This window comes from Galleria mellonella, unplaced genomic scaffold, assembly GCF_026898425.1.
Source record: "Galleria mellonella isolate WM207_F2 unplaced genomic scaffold, CSIRO_AGI_GalMel_v1 utg139, whole genome shotgun sequence".
Taxonomy (NCBI): domain Eukaryota; kingdom Metazoa; phylum Arthropoda; class Insecta; order Lepidoptera; family Pyralidae; genus Galleria; species Galleria mellonella.
Genome location: NW_026441995.1, coordinates 2,160,334 through 2,174,963, shown reverse-complemented (window position 1 = coordinate 2,174,963; position 14,630 = coordinate 2,160,334). Strand labels below are relative to the sequence as shown.

The 14,630-nt window shown below is 36.0% G+C and overlaps 1 protein-coding gene across 1 annotated transcript in view; it reads right to left on the bottom strand.

Annotated features, from left to right (window-relative positions):
• Positions 1-14,184, bottom strand: part of LOC113509559 (uncharacterized) — a 188,818-nt gene extending 174,634 nt beyond the window's left edge. The window contains exon 1 of the mRNA XM_052903347.1: positions 13,916-14,184. The gene's annotated coding sequence lies outside the window, so the exon portion shown is untranslated. The remainder of the gene's footprint in view (positions 1-13,915) is intronic.
• Positions 14,185-14,630: the final 446 nt, after the last annotated feature.

The window sequence follows — 14,630 nt, the reverse complement described above, 5'->3', positions numbered from 1 at the left end:
ATGATACATTCGGCTATAATGACGAAAATGATGGCGATAAAGTCAGCGCAGTTGGTCCAACGTGGTGGATTAACAAGGCATTAACCGCGATGGTTTTCAGTACGACCGTGCGAAGGTCGACCTGACGGGCTGCAATAAAATAGGGACTAACATACCAATTACTAACAAACCATCCGTGGGGGGAAAGGAATTGTTAGTAATGGAGACAGAATCCCATTGCTAGCAATATACCCAACCAGGTCGAGCTCCTCGCGGTTCCCCATGGAAACTATCATGGTTAATTCCTGATGAATTCATCAGGATGGTCCAACTGGCCTGTTTTCATTCTCGCCTATCATCCTTCACTGGTGCTCCGCCAGCGTATCCCATTAGCGCAGGCAGGGTTACCATACCATTTTCACCCATAAAAAAAAAATAAAAAAAACAAACCATCCCTTCTCCTTCTAGGTACATATTACCCGTTACTGTTACACCATAGAGATTTGTTTTACTTCTAATCCAGGTTGTGCGACTGTTGCACTGAGGTAGTTCAAGGTCACTAGTTCGAATGGATATTTGGACTGTATATATAGATTGAATGAGTGTATCTAGGATGATCCTCGTCCAAATTAGTGAGTAATAGAAGCTTCACCAACCTTAAGGCTCACGTTCACCACGGATGTACGAAGCTCTGCTGAACACGCACGGCGATCCACTAGCAGTTTGGAGTAGCAGCCTCTCAATGTTGGACAGGAGAACACTCTTATTTGTACCGAACACGGTAAGCACGGCTTCCGGAAGGCTATCAGTATGTTACGTATTGTGTAACGTTCACACTTCACTTGAATCAGTAGAGGAGGCGCTCACGGACGCTCTGCCAGGTGTTCACCGAACAAGTGTCGTCGCAATATCCACTGATGACAGTTAACTACAAAATTGATGGAACAAAATGTGTGATTACCCACCAATATCGGATAAGGATGGAACACAGGTATTGTGTAATAAAATATCATCGATGCAGATTCTCACACACCGCTTGCCACTTCCAAATTGTGGGTGGAGTAATTTAAGGGAAATATCTGACATTTGTAGCTTACTAAGTCATAACAGTAAAGGTCATAATTAGAATCACCATCACCATCATATCAGCTGTTGTCCAATGCTGAGCATTTGCTTCCCCCATAGCGTTTTTGCCAATTCTTCGACTATTCAGTTATCTTAGTCGCCTTTTACGACACCCTCGGGAAAGTAAGGAGCGGCCCATTCTGTGATGGGAATACACGGCGACATAGAGTACAATTCATAAAATAGTATCTACATATATTTTCTTTTATTTAGTGTAAACCTTTTTATAGTAATAAATAAAAATAAAAAACAATGAAAAGAAATGTTTTGAAATATAAATTTGAAATGAAAACACCAGTTGAATTAATGATTAAAAAAGAAATAATAAATTAATAATAATTACAAAAGAATAATTTAAAAAATGAAATTTCAAAATTAGAATACTAAGTTAATATGACGAATTGTACGAAGTAATTTTTTGTTCGATGGTATCGGAATAGTATTGGATAGTTTTACTGAACCTATAGATTTTGAAACGGAAAATTAACTCGTTCTCTTTTTAAATGAGTTCAAAAAGGAGACTTTAATCTCTCCTGTATTTTTTTGTCTATTATACAACGTTCTCGCTAATTTGTCTATTGTTTACAATAATTTACAATTACCACTTTTCCAGATGAACCGTTAGCTTATTTGATATTCTAAGTTGCAATAGGTAGGTACATTTTTTTAATGAATAAAAATAAAATGGTAACCCCACCTTCGCTATTGGTATATGCTGGCGAGGTATTAGTGAAAGACGATAGTTAAGGATAAAAACAGGTCAGTTAGTCCATTGTCTGGAATTCCAGAAGAATTAATCACGATAGTTTCCAGGGGGATCAGCGTGGAACTCGACTTGATACAGTATATTGTTAGCAATGAGGCAGTTAAATCCCATTAATAACAATCCCTTTCCACCCATAGGTGGGTACTAGATAAGACTAAGGTCTGCAGATAACATTTAGATAGAAACACATAGACACGACACACGAAGCTGAGTCGTTCCTCGCCTTCTTCCAAATGTCACAGATGAGTTCAAAACGTGATTTACTTTCTGCATTGTTATGTTACATCGATAGTTCAGTGCCAAGTAAGAGGCGACAGTTCAGTTGGATAACGTTTGAATGCGATCCCCATAGACAAAGTGTAAAGTAATTTATTAATGGAATCGTTATTAATTTATTTAAAGCAAAACGTTTTAAAAAAAAAACACATAATTCAATTACACAATTTACCAAAGGGTGACTTTGTACAAAAGCTTAGGCAGCTCTGTCCCATGTCGTACAGAGGAATAACACCCGAGTCGTCAGGAATGGCAACGCATGGGAGATGATATCATGGGAAAAACAATATACTCTGTTATGTCTATGGTACTGCTCATGTTTATAGGTGACGGTTACCACTTTCCATCAGGTGGTTTCCATCTTAACCACCTGATCCTGTACAGTGTGCTGTACAGGTTCAAGTGGTTAAGGTTGTGTCCACAGACACAACCCTAGGTCTCTTCGAAGAGATCACCGAATTGTAGCTAGTGCACGGAAATCTTCGTGTTGTCGGCCCGTGAAGGGTTTTAAAGAATCTTCACTGCAACTCTATCTCTTTCCATACGGCCACTCACTGAGAGGTAACCTGCACCTCTGGTTTTTGCCAGTCTCTTTAGCCAGAATAAGAGGAATGATTCGTTTGTTGCATTCTATAACTACATAGGCGGGGGAGATTCTTAGTAATGGGGTCTAACTGACCTATTACTAGCAATATACCCTGTCAGATCGACCTCCACACGGTTTCCCCTGGAAACCATTGTGGTCAATTCTAGTGGAATTCGTCACGATGGACTCACTGACCTGCTTTCATCGTCACCTATCATCTATCACTGGTGCCCCGCCAGCGTATACCGATAGCGCAGGCGGGGTTACCATTCCATTATCACTCATTAAAAAACCTCTCTATGCATACCTTCGTCTCTTTTCTTCGGAAAATATGTCCTGAGGCTGTCAATTTTGCGGTCAAACGCTTATTATTATTACGCTTATTAAAATCAAACCACAACGACACGATTATTGTATGCCATTTAATACTACTGCAGTAGTAAAGAAAGTACAATTTTCTTTTAATTACTTTAATAATTACGCTTTCTTTATATACATCTGCATAACAGCGTTATTTTTCTTTATGTACAGCCATATTTGGGAGTTCAGTAACAGTTTCTGAGAAAAATATATAAATTTTAATAAATTTTATATACAACTGTATTGTACATCTATTTTCTTTTAATTAATAAAAATATAAGTAAAATCGGTACACAAACTGGGGAAGATGTCGTATAAAAAGTCAATTTAAAAACCTTATTTTCGAAATCAGTAATAAATTATAATAATGACTATTCTATGTAACATGCATTATTGTTGTTATATAAATATAAAAATATACAATCGAATTGAGAACCTCATTCTTTTATAAGTCGGTTAAAAAACAGTAAAATAGATCACTTATAGATCTTCTTCGGTGTATCAAGATAAAACACAACAGTTTTTAAAAATTTACCTTCAGGAGGAACATAAGTGTGAAAACCGCACCCAGTTTCGTGCAGTAATTTTTATGTGAAACCGAAACAAACATACAGATAAACAAAATAAAAAAAAAAATAGTTCTGGTTACTATTGCTCGTATTAAAAGTCCACACATCAATTTCTCTTAAATATCTCAAATAGACATCGTGTAGTTAGAATTTTCTTCCTTTATCCAATAAAAAAGTGACTAAAGCCTAACTGTAGTTGCCAATCCGGCTACCTGGACTAGCAACTACTGGCAAAAATCCCCTTATGCAAAAGGATTATGTTCAATAGTGGACAGAAAACAGCTGATATAATAAATAATAATTGGTAAATCATATTTTGTTCCTTAGCCGCTTCTTTTCGTTTGTTTTATGGATGAAGTGAATTTATGTGAACATCACAAACTTCACTACTTGATCTCTCTGCTTACCTTGAAAGTTACATACGCCGTGATAATTGTTATGGTTAGAGGAATTAATGTTTTTGTAGAAGTAAAGGTCGAACCAGATTTAATCGAGTGTAAACATTTTTTGCATGTTTACCGTAAGTAACTATCGAATAAACGTCCAAGGTTCAGTTCTAATAACGATTAGTGTAAATTACATTTATATCACCATTAAATTAAACGACGAGGTTAAATGCCAATCAAATAGTTATATTATCTTATATATTGTCTTTAATCACTAAATTTATTAATTAAAAATTAATTTCTCGTTAGTTATATTTATAGTTTATACTAATGTATAATTATTTTTTTATACAACTTAGAATAGCAAACAAGCTGACGGCCCACCTGATGGAAAGTGGTAACCGTCGCCTATAGACATGAGCAGTACCATGGACATAACAGAGTATACTGTTTCGCCCATGATATCCCCCATGTGTTGCCATTCCTGAGGACTCAGGTGTTATTCCTCTGTACCCTGTAAATTCACGTCATATCCCACCCTTCAAACCGAAACACAACTGCTTCACGGTTGAAACACGAATGGGACAGAGGTACCCAAGCAATCGACTTTTGTACAAAGTCTCCCTTTGGTAAATATATCTAAAGGTACTTGTATTAATAAATTAAAATTATTTTGTACATAAACAATTTGAAAATTGAGCTTTTTAATGACCATGTAATTTTAGACATAGTACATTTAATTAAATACACATAATGATTTGAAAGAGTAACTGTTGGGTCTCTTGCGGGCTCTTCTCAACGGATAACATTTTTCCGAACCCTGCAGTAGATTTAAAAAAAAAATACGATTTAAAAGCGCCCAAGTCAAGACTCAAATCTATTCGAATAAACATGATTTGTATTTAGAAAAAAAAAGAGTAACAGTTGTATTTCTTACAGATTCTTCTCAGCAAATGACATTCAGAACTTAGTGATAGATTCTTTAAAAAAAGACGATTTACAGAAAAGAAGAAGAAGAAAGAAGAAGCTTGGAAACAAGTCTATTTCAATAAAATTTATTTCTATTCTATTCTTGTCTGATTCAATCTTCTTTATCAACATTGTTTAACCATGTCCTATATGGCGAAGTCATGGCATGGTGCTTAACGTAAATGTAGTTGCGGATTCAAGACTCGATTGAGTAAACGTAAATTGAAGTCTCTTTTTCGCGCTATACCTCCTATTTGGGCTGTTGTACGTGTGGAGTCGTATCTGGTACAGCCAGCCTACCTCTGCCCAGAAGCACAGAAGCATCCTGGGATCTCACGCAGCGACCTTATCTGTTTCCCTACTTATTTCTGAACGTTCCATAAATACACATTCTAGGATTACGTGAACAGTCAATTCTTCGGCGTCAAAACAGCCTCGACACAGAGGACTGTCAATCGGGTAATTGGATAAACTAATTTCTTTGAATTAGCTCGGATCTGGGTGTTCTAAGGTGTACCCAAACAGATGTCTGTTGCCTGATTCCTCATAACATAGGGTATGCTAGCTAAACTAATTATTTATTTTAGACGAGGTGATTTGGGTTGGGCTGTTAGTAAAAAGTACATATTATCGTTCCATTGTTCCGCGGAAAAACGACTTTAAACGTAAATGTATGCATAGTAATAAACTGTGAGATATTTCGTAGATACCCTACATTTTAATATTTAAATATAGAACGTGGAATCACATAGATTTCGCTTCGCAACAAGCAGAGTTTTTAACTCAGTTACGACTGTTACAAGATTGTAGAGTTTAAAATATCTTTTGTGGGACAAAATCATAAATCATTTACCGTTCTTCATATATGTATTTTTAAATTTATTTGTCCCAATTTTTTCTAAATTACATAGCCAACACCCATCAGAGCCTGTTCAAGACCATGTTTACCGCGTGCTTCCATATTTGAATTTCAAATCGCGTTCGAATCCCAACGGTTGTTGACATTTGACAGTTAACCCTACGCGGACCGGTTGTTGAACTAGTGATAATAGTCTTCAAAATTTAAATGTGTTCTAGTTTTGAAATGGTGTTCCCATTTCAAAATTTATATTAATGGTTAAAAATATAATATTGGCAATGAAATTAAATGCAATCAATGTAGTTGAGTATGTGTTTTTTTTCTTTCCGTTGGGTGTAATAAGAGACGACTAAGCGAACTTAATGATCGAGAAATGGAAAGCTGCGTCTCTATTAAAACATCACCAAAGCATTGATTCTTTATATTTCAGGCTGCCATAATCTTAAGCCACTTGCTGTGGATGCTCCATCGACTCCCTGCAATGCGTCGAGATCGTCCAGTGTGGGATTGTCCTACTCTGCGTTTATCTATACGGAGTCGTCACTCACGAACCTCTCTTCTCCATCGTTGTCGAATCTTTGAGCTATGTGACCAGCCCATTGCCACTTCAGTTTGCTTATCTTTCGGGCTGTGTAATTGTCGTCCAAAAAATGTTGATGATTTGTCGTGATTCATCGAAACCAAACAAAAAGATGGCGTAATCGTTTCCGTATGTATACTGTACGAGTACATATATTACTTAACAAAGTTGTAATGACAAGAAGTAGTTACGGGCGTTTCATTTGTAGTCAGCTGTCAGCTTTCAACGGCTAGTGCATTTACGTGTACGAGGAAGTCATTGGGTTTGTTTAACGAATGCTGTTAGTGCTTAATTATTTTCTTCGTAACGAGGAAGAGCCGATATTAGATTTTCAATCGATTTCAAATCCAGGTGGTCTACCATGAAATGAAATTCCGAATTTTCGGGCTCAATTTCGTGTTTTTGTTCGTACCGAAATCGAGCCAGTAAATGGAGGTTAACATTTCGTTCATCATAAATCCTATCCTAATAGTCCAGAGGAACGATATTTTAACATTTTTAATAATTTTAAACGGAATGTATTATGTAATTTTAACATCAAATTTCTGTTTCGTTCGTCCCCGAAATTTCGGAAATCATTTCATGGTAGGCCTACAGTTCCTTTAGTCCGACTATTTGTTTTTTTTTTTTTTGTTTAAATTGTAAATATGTTTCACTTTTTTTTTTAATTGATTGTTAAATGTTTGGAAACTTGGAAGTTTTACTTGTAAATTCACAGTGATTTGCCAAACGGATAAACCGATTTAGCGTGTAAGGTTTTTGATGCTTGGTTGTAATATCAATATGAAAATTATTATGTTTTATTTATACATTAATGTTATATTATTATTTATATATTTATATTATTTATTGGCCGTGTGGTTTCAGCATAGAATAGGCCACCCTTTCCTTTCCTCTGGGTGACGTAAGAGGCGACTAAGGAAGGGCGAGGGATGGGCAGCAGCGTCCCTCTTAAAATATCTCTAAAGCCTGACTGCGATTGCCAATCCGCCTGCCAAACGTGGCAACTACTGGCAAAACCCCGCAAAGGGGAGGCTTATGTTCATCAACGGACAATTAAAGGCTGAAATAATAATAATAATAAACATATTATGTTAATATTTATTTTTTATAATTATTTTTTAATGTAAACATGTAAATACGACCGTCAGAGTTTATGGGTGACTGCAACAAAAATAACAACCAATTAATAAATAACGATATAATATAATGATAAATAATAATCCACGCACGAGGGGGGAAAGGGAGTGTTAGTAATGGAGATTGACAGCCCTATTGTTAGCAATTTACCCTATTAGGTCGACCTCCACGTGGTTCCCCCTGGAAACCATCGTGAATAATTCTTATTGAATTCGTCACGATGGGCTAACTGACTTGCTTCATCCTCACCTATCATCCTTCACTGGTGCCCCGCCGGTGTATACCGATAGCGCGGGTGGGGTTACCATTTCATTATCACCCATTAAAAAAAAAAAAAAATCCACGCACGAATGAAGCCTAATAGTAATTCTCGGTACATAATGGATTTATGTTTTCAGATATAAATATATTCAAAATTCTTTACTAGTGCTCGTGAGCTTGTATATAATTAAGATTGTTTAAAAAAAGAACAAAGAGAAACTGATTTCATTCATGGCAAAGCCAGTTATTTCAATTTAAGAACTAAACCACTGAACTAATTTTCATAAAAATTCTATGAAACCACAAAAAAGTGACTTCATTAGTGGCGATTAGGGGAAAGGGATTGTTAGTAATGGAGACTGAGAATCCCATTGCTAGCAATATACCCAACCAGGTCGACCTCCTCGCGGTTCCCCCTGGAAACTATCATGGTTAATTCCTGATGAATTCATCATGATGGACTAACTGGCCTGTTTTCATTCTCATCTATCACCCTTCACTGGTGCTCCGGCAGCGTATCCCGTTAGCGCAGGCGGGGTTACCATACCATTTTCACCCAACAAAAAAAAATAGTGGCGATTGCAGTTATTTTAAATTAAAAACTAAACTACAAAAGGGATTTTAATAAAATTTCTATGTAAGTATATATTAACAGATAAAAAAACCCAAATCGATTTACTACTGACAAAGTCATATGGTAATAAACATAAAAAAAACTGAACCTACTTTGTCTTACTACTGAAGTCGATTGCTTGGGTACCTCTGTCCCATTCGTGTTTCTACCGTGAAGCAGTTGTGTTTGCATGGCTGTGTTTCGGTTTGAAGGGTGGGATATGGCGTGAATTTACAGGGTACAGAGGAGTAACACCTGAGTCCTCAGGAATGGCAACGCATGGGGGGTATCATGGGCGAAACAGTATACTCTGTTATGTCCATGGTACTGCTCATGTCTATACACGACGGTTACCACTTCCCATCAGGTGGGCCGTCAGCTTGTTTGCCATTCTAAGTTGTATAAAAAAAAAACTTCTTTTAGAACTCGTAAGTTGAAAAATCAAAAGAGTTTAAGAGCCACTGCAAAATAATAACAAACCATCAATTCGTAATCTGGAATAATGATTCGACGATGTGTGAATGAAGCCTAATCTCTCGTGGGAACAACTCATTCTCTCATACCCACAGGGCCGGATTTAACATTAGGCAGTGAAGACAACTGCCTAGACGCCCCTATTAGGTAGGGGCCCCGCGCCCCGGCAAATATGTTTTAGAAAAATTTTGTTTTTATTTATTTATTTGGACATAACAGATATTTATAAATTTAAACTTAAAAGATACCATGTATAAGTTCAGGTAAACTGTTCCTTTAAGTGAAAGTGACGTCAGAAAAATTTTATTTAACGAACCATCAAATGAAAATATAATTGCCTTTTTTATATTTTATCGTCATATTTCAGTGTATCTTATAACACATTTCAAGTTATTATGTAGAATAGTTGCCAAGCGTGGCAACTACTGACATAACCTTCCCATAGGGGAAGGCCTATATTCAGCAGTGTATTGACCATCCTACTGACTAATATGACAATGATGTAAATTTTACATTTTTTTTAAAGTTATTTATTTATTTAACTCTGTATTGCACCAAAAACATAAAAATAAACAATGACATATAAACAATTCAATTGAAATACAGTAGCGTGAAGTACAGATTAAAATATACACATAAAGGTACAAAGGCGGTCTTATCGCTAGGGCAATCTCTTACTGACAACCTTTGGTTAAAGGAAAACATATAGAAAGTATAGCAAAGAACATAAAGAAATTATATATAAAGTGGGACCTGAATATGTTTAATCCGGCCCTGCATACTCGTACACATTTCACTTTACAATTTCTTCGTGAAATGAAACCATTAATCTAATATTAATTTGTATAGCTATTTATCAATTGAATCAGCTTTATGTGTTAATACAAGATTGAATTCGGATCCAATTAGCCTCTTTACTCTTCGTTCGTGCCGAGTTTTTTTTTCCATCATGAAGAATATAATGTTCACGTCATGCCGAACGTAATGTGTATTTGTTGGTGAGTATTCGATGGGTTACATGGTTGTGATACGTATGCAACCAGGGCCGTAGATACACCCAAGTTTAAGGTAGAGCAGAAGCCAAAAGTAACTTCGAAAAAGCGGTCTGTCTAATTTTTGGGGGCTTTTCATTTTAAGATGGGGCATTGCCCCTCAATGCCCCCCTCCCCGCCCCTAGCTACGGTCATGTATGCAACAGATTCAAGTCACTCAGCAAACTATGGACAGGGCCTTACTCGGAGTTTTATGACGTGATAGAATCCGAAATGAGGATATCCGTAGAAGAAACAAAGTGATCGACGTAGCCCGAATTATAAGCAAGCTGCAGTGCAAGCACAAATATATATAAGAGCAGAGAAAATTCTTCTTATTCTTAAAAGAAGCGGTCGCATATGATATTTAGTTTACTGGCAACACTAATTGCGTCCATTTATCCGGATTAGTTTATTCCACAACAAAACAGTTTTATTTGTTCTGCAAAAAGAAATGGTAGCTTTAATTGTCATAATTGATTGTCAAAAAAGATTGATTTCGAATTGGTGACGTAATCGCGTAATACAATCACAAAAAAAAAAACATGAACGAATCGAGAAACTCTTGCTTTTGAAGTCGCTCAAAAATATACTCACGATTGTAATCCGAGGGGGATTAGCCAGTGGTATTAATCAAATTTCGTCGTTCTGTAGTTATTTCGGTTAACAAATTTGAATGCAGCGCGGGTCGAGACTACCGCCATCTAGCGGATTAATTAAAATTTGTTAGCTGTGTTCTCTCTCAGGAGCCAGAAAGTTGTTTGGAAATTTTAATTGACACAAAGTTTTTGGTATCTGTCAGATTTGAATCCATGGGATTTTCGTGTCCAGATAGTAAACAATTAGGGTGCGGCTTAAAAAAGAGTGAGATAGATAGATATTCTTTACTGTTCTCTGCAAGAGATTAGAGGAGTAAACTTATAAATATAAACAATTAGGTACACACTGAGAATAGAAGGAGCGACCTTATCGCTAAAAGCGGTCTCTTCCAGGAAACCTTTGGATGGAGAAGAGTAATTATGTGTATATATATATATATATATATATATATATATATATATATATATATATATATATATATATATATATATATATATATATATATATATATATATATATATATACCACACAGTAACCACAGTTAGGCTTTGGTGATGTTTTAAGAGGGATACAACCGTCCATCCCTCGACCTTTACGTTCCCTTAATTGCCTGATACAACACCCACAGGAAAGAAAGAGACGGCCCATTTTATGCCAGGTGGTCTATCATGAAATGAAATTTCAAATTTTCGGGCTCAATTTCGTGTTTTTGTTTGTATCGAAATCGACCCAGTAAATAGAGCTTAACATTTCGTTCATCATAAATCCTATCCTAATAGTTCAGAGGAATGATATTTTAACATTTTTAATAATTTTAAACACCATGTATTATGTAATTGTAACATCAAATTTATGTTTCGATCGTCCCCGAAATTACGGAAAATATTTCATGGTAGGCCCCTCTGGACCATATGGCAACACATACTTGCTGTCAGCTATTTACGCTATTTTTTCCTAACTACCAGAACGTTCACGGATCAAATTGAATAAAAACGTTAACTATAAGTCACATTTCCAATTCCAAATGATGATTGGAATCAATTAAATTTCAATAAACTCGATTCTGTACGTATCGGTAAATTCTTAGTTATATCGGTCAATTTGATTTATCGACATATGATTGATAAAAACCGGTTGAATTATGGTGATACTTGCCTACATGTGTAGTGGACTATTTGAAGGAAATTGTTTATGACAAAAGCTTTTATTATGATAACTAGTTTTTTTTTATACGACTTAGAATGGCAAACAAGCTGACGGCCTACCTGATGGAAAGTGGTAACCGTCGCCTATAGACATGAGCATTACCATGAACATAACAGAGTATACTGTTTCGCCCATGATACCCCCTAAGCGTTGCCATTCCTGAGGACTCAGGTGTTATTCCTCTGTAGCCTGTAAACTTTCTCATTTATTATATAAATAAGATTCTATCTGTTCTCCTTCAACCAAAGGTTGTCTGTAAGAGATTGCCCTAGCGATAAGACCGCCTTTTGTACCTTTATATATATATTTTAATCTATATTTATGTATTTCACTTAAATTGTTCACTTGTCATTGTATATTTTTGTTTATGGCGCAATAAAGAGTTAAATAAATAAATAAGATAAGTAAATAACACAGTAATCGACAAAAAGTAACGCGTAATCTGCTCACACCCAATGATTAATAGCGAGTACATAGTGAGTTATCGGTATAATTTATAACACACGAACTTTTTTGTAAAATAAAACGCAAATAAGAATATCCAATATATTGCATCGAGTGAAATATTACCGGGCGCTCGGATGAAGTGGAAACCAGGCTACCTACCCTCGGATAAGCAATATTAACCATATTCATCAAGAATCAAAGAGGTTTCTTCAGGGTCGGTAACGCACGCGTAATACCTCTGGTAATGCAGGCGTTCATAGGCTACGGTAACCGCTTACCATCAGGTGGGCCGTGTGCTTGTTTGCCACCTCAGTGGTATAAAAAAAATTACATAATCACTTCAAAACTGCCAACGTGATCCTAAAAGGAACACATAAAAAATATAAACAAATAAAAAGTCCTTTTAGAAGGTTGACAAAAATTTAAAATAACTGTAGCAAGTGTTCAAAATGTTCGATCGATTAAACGAAAATATTTGAACGTATTAGAATTTACGGAGTGTAATTTTTGTTTATTTGAAACGTGCTTAGAGCATTTTACGAGACAGAGCATTTTTGAGCGCATTCCTTCATTGCTCCACTGCATTCACGGATGATTTTTAAATGATTCCGAAAAGTTTTCAATTCTTCCTGTAGGCATTCTTTGTATTTATTACTAGTGTCGATAATTCTTTTTTCAATCGCCAGGGCCTACTGCTTTGTAGTTTTTATTTTTAACCGACTTCAAAAAAGGATGTTCTCAACTCCGTTGTATTTTTTTGTTTCATGATCATCATCATATCAGCCCTTGACTGTCCACTGCTGACAAATAGCTTCCCCTTGGGGGATTTTACCAATTGTTTGCCACGCTTAACAGATGTATTGGTAACCGCAGTTAGGCTTCGGAGATGTTTTAAGAGGGACGCTGCTGCCCATCGCTCGTCCTCCTTCAGTCTTCTATCTATTCTATGCCGGGATCACACAGCAATTTTTTTATGTTTGTTGCCTTATAACTCCTTCAGTTAGAAACCGATTCGAAAAATTCCGGTTTATTTTTTATTTAATACCTAAGAAGTTAAAAAAATAAAGCAAAATTACTCGTCGTCACATGGACGATAAAACTCACTATTTAATGCAACAAATGAGGCTTAAAATTAAAGTTTTCTTATATATATATATATATATATATATATATATATATATATATATATATATATATATATATATATATATAGGATGAAAGCAAGTCAGTTGGACAATCGTGCCGAATTCATCTAGAATTAATCATTATGGTTTCTAGGAGGACCGCGTGAAGGTCGACCTGACAGGGTATTTTTATAAAATGGGGCGGCTAATCCCCATTACTAACAATCCCTTACTCCAAGTTCCGATATCACTTATATCTTCTATTGTCGCATTGCCTACGTACCATAGATAGAAAAACTCTTGAGAATCCAAATGGGACTATGGCTCTCTCCTCCAGAGTTTCTTTCCGCGACCATACAAGTTAGGTATATATACTCAAAACTCTAAAGAAACCAGTCTACAGCAAAGAATTCATTACGTAGCTCGTAATATTTCTTTAGGGTTAACGACCCCCGTCACACCCCTGGTGTTATCCACGTTCACAAGTTCACCAGTCTATCATAATACTGGCCGTATATTAGCGACCGATGCGGTATAAAAAGAAAAAAAAACTGTAAACATTACCTATACTGCGAATCCAATGATGCAAAATGTATCACACATTCCTTGCTCTCTCCTGTACCACGAACACAACACAACATGTAATTAAAAACGAAAAGTTACACTTAATGCCGTCTGCTATTCTTTAGACACTATAATTTTCATAAATCACACCATCAGAGATTGCGAGATGATACGCGATCGAAATGCATTTGAATTTCGTATTGGGGCGCGGTTGCGTGCAAGACGTACGCTTCCAACGGAATGACCCGAAGCACTGACTGATAGCGAAGTGGTCTGCGCCTGCGCATGCGCACTGTTGCGGGTGAGCATTCGAATATCGTAGGATTGAGTGGTATTGACACTTGCATCGATCTTCCGTGGCGATTACAAAAGAACGCGAATCCAAAGGCGAAATCCGTTCAGAGTTACGCGCTTAACGCATGGACGTGATCTTTTTGATACATTGAAAAAGCCTTTAAAAAAAAGTATTTCTATAAAACCATAGGGCGACACCCTCACATAAGCAATTTTTTTTAAATCATTATTAATTTATTATATTAAATAAATATCTGGTTCTTATTTTACTATCGTTGTTAGAAAGCTGTCGGTCTTCCTAATAAATAAATAAAAATAAAATTATTGTAACTTTTTTTTATTATGATTTTTTTAATGTCTATAATAACAATAGATTACACACACATACAGCTATTAATATATATCAAAATATAAAACTACT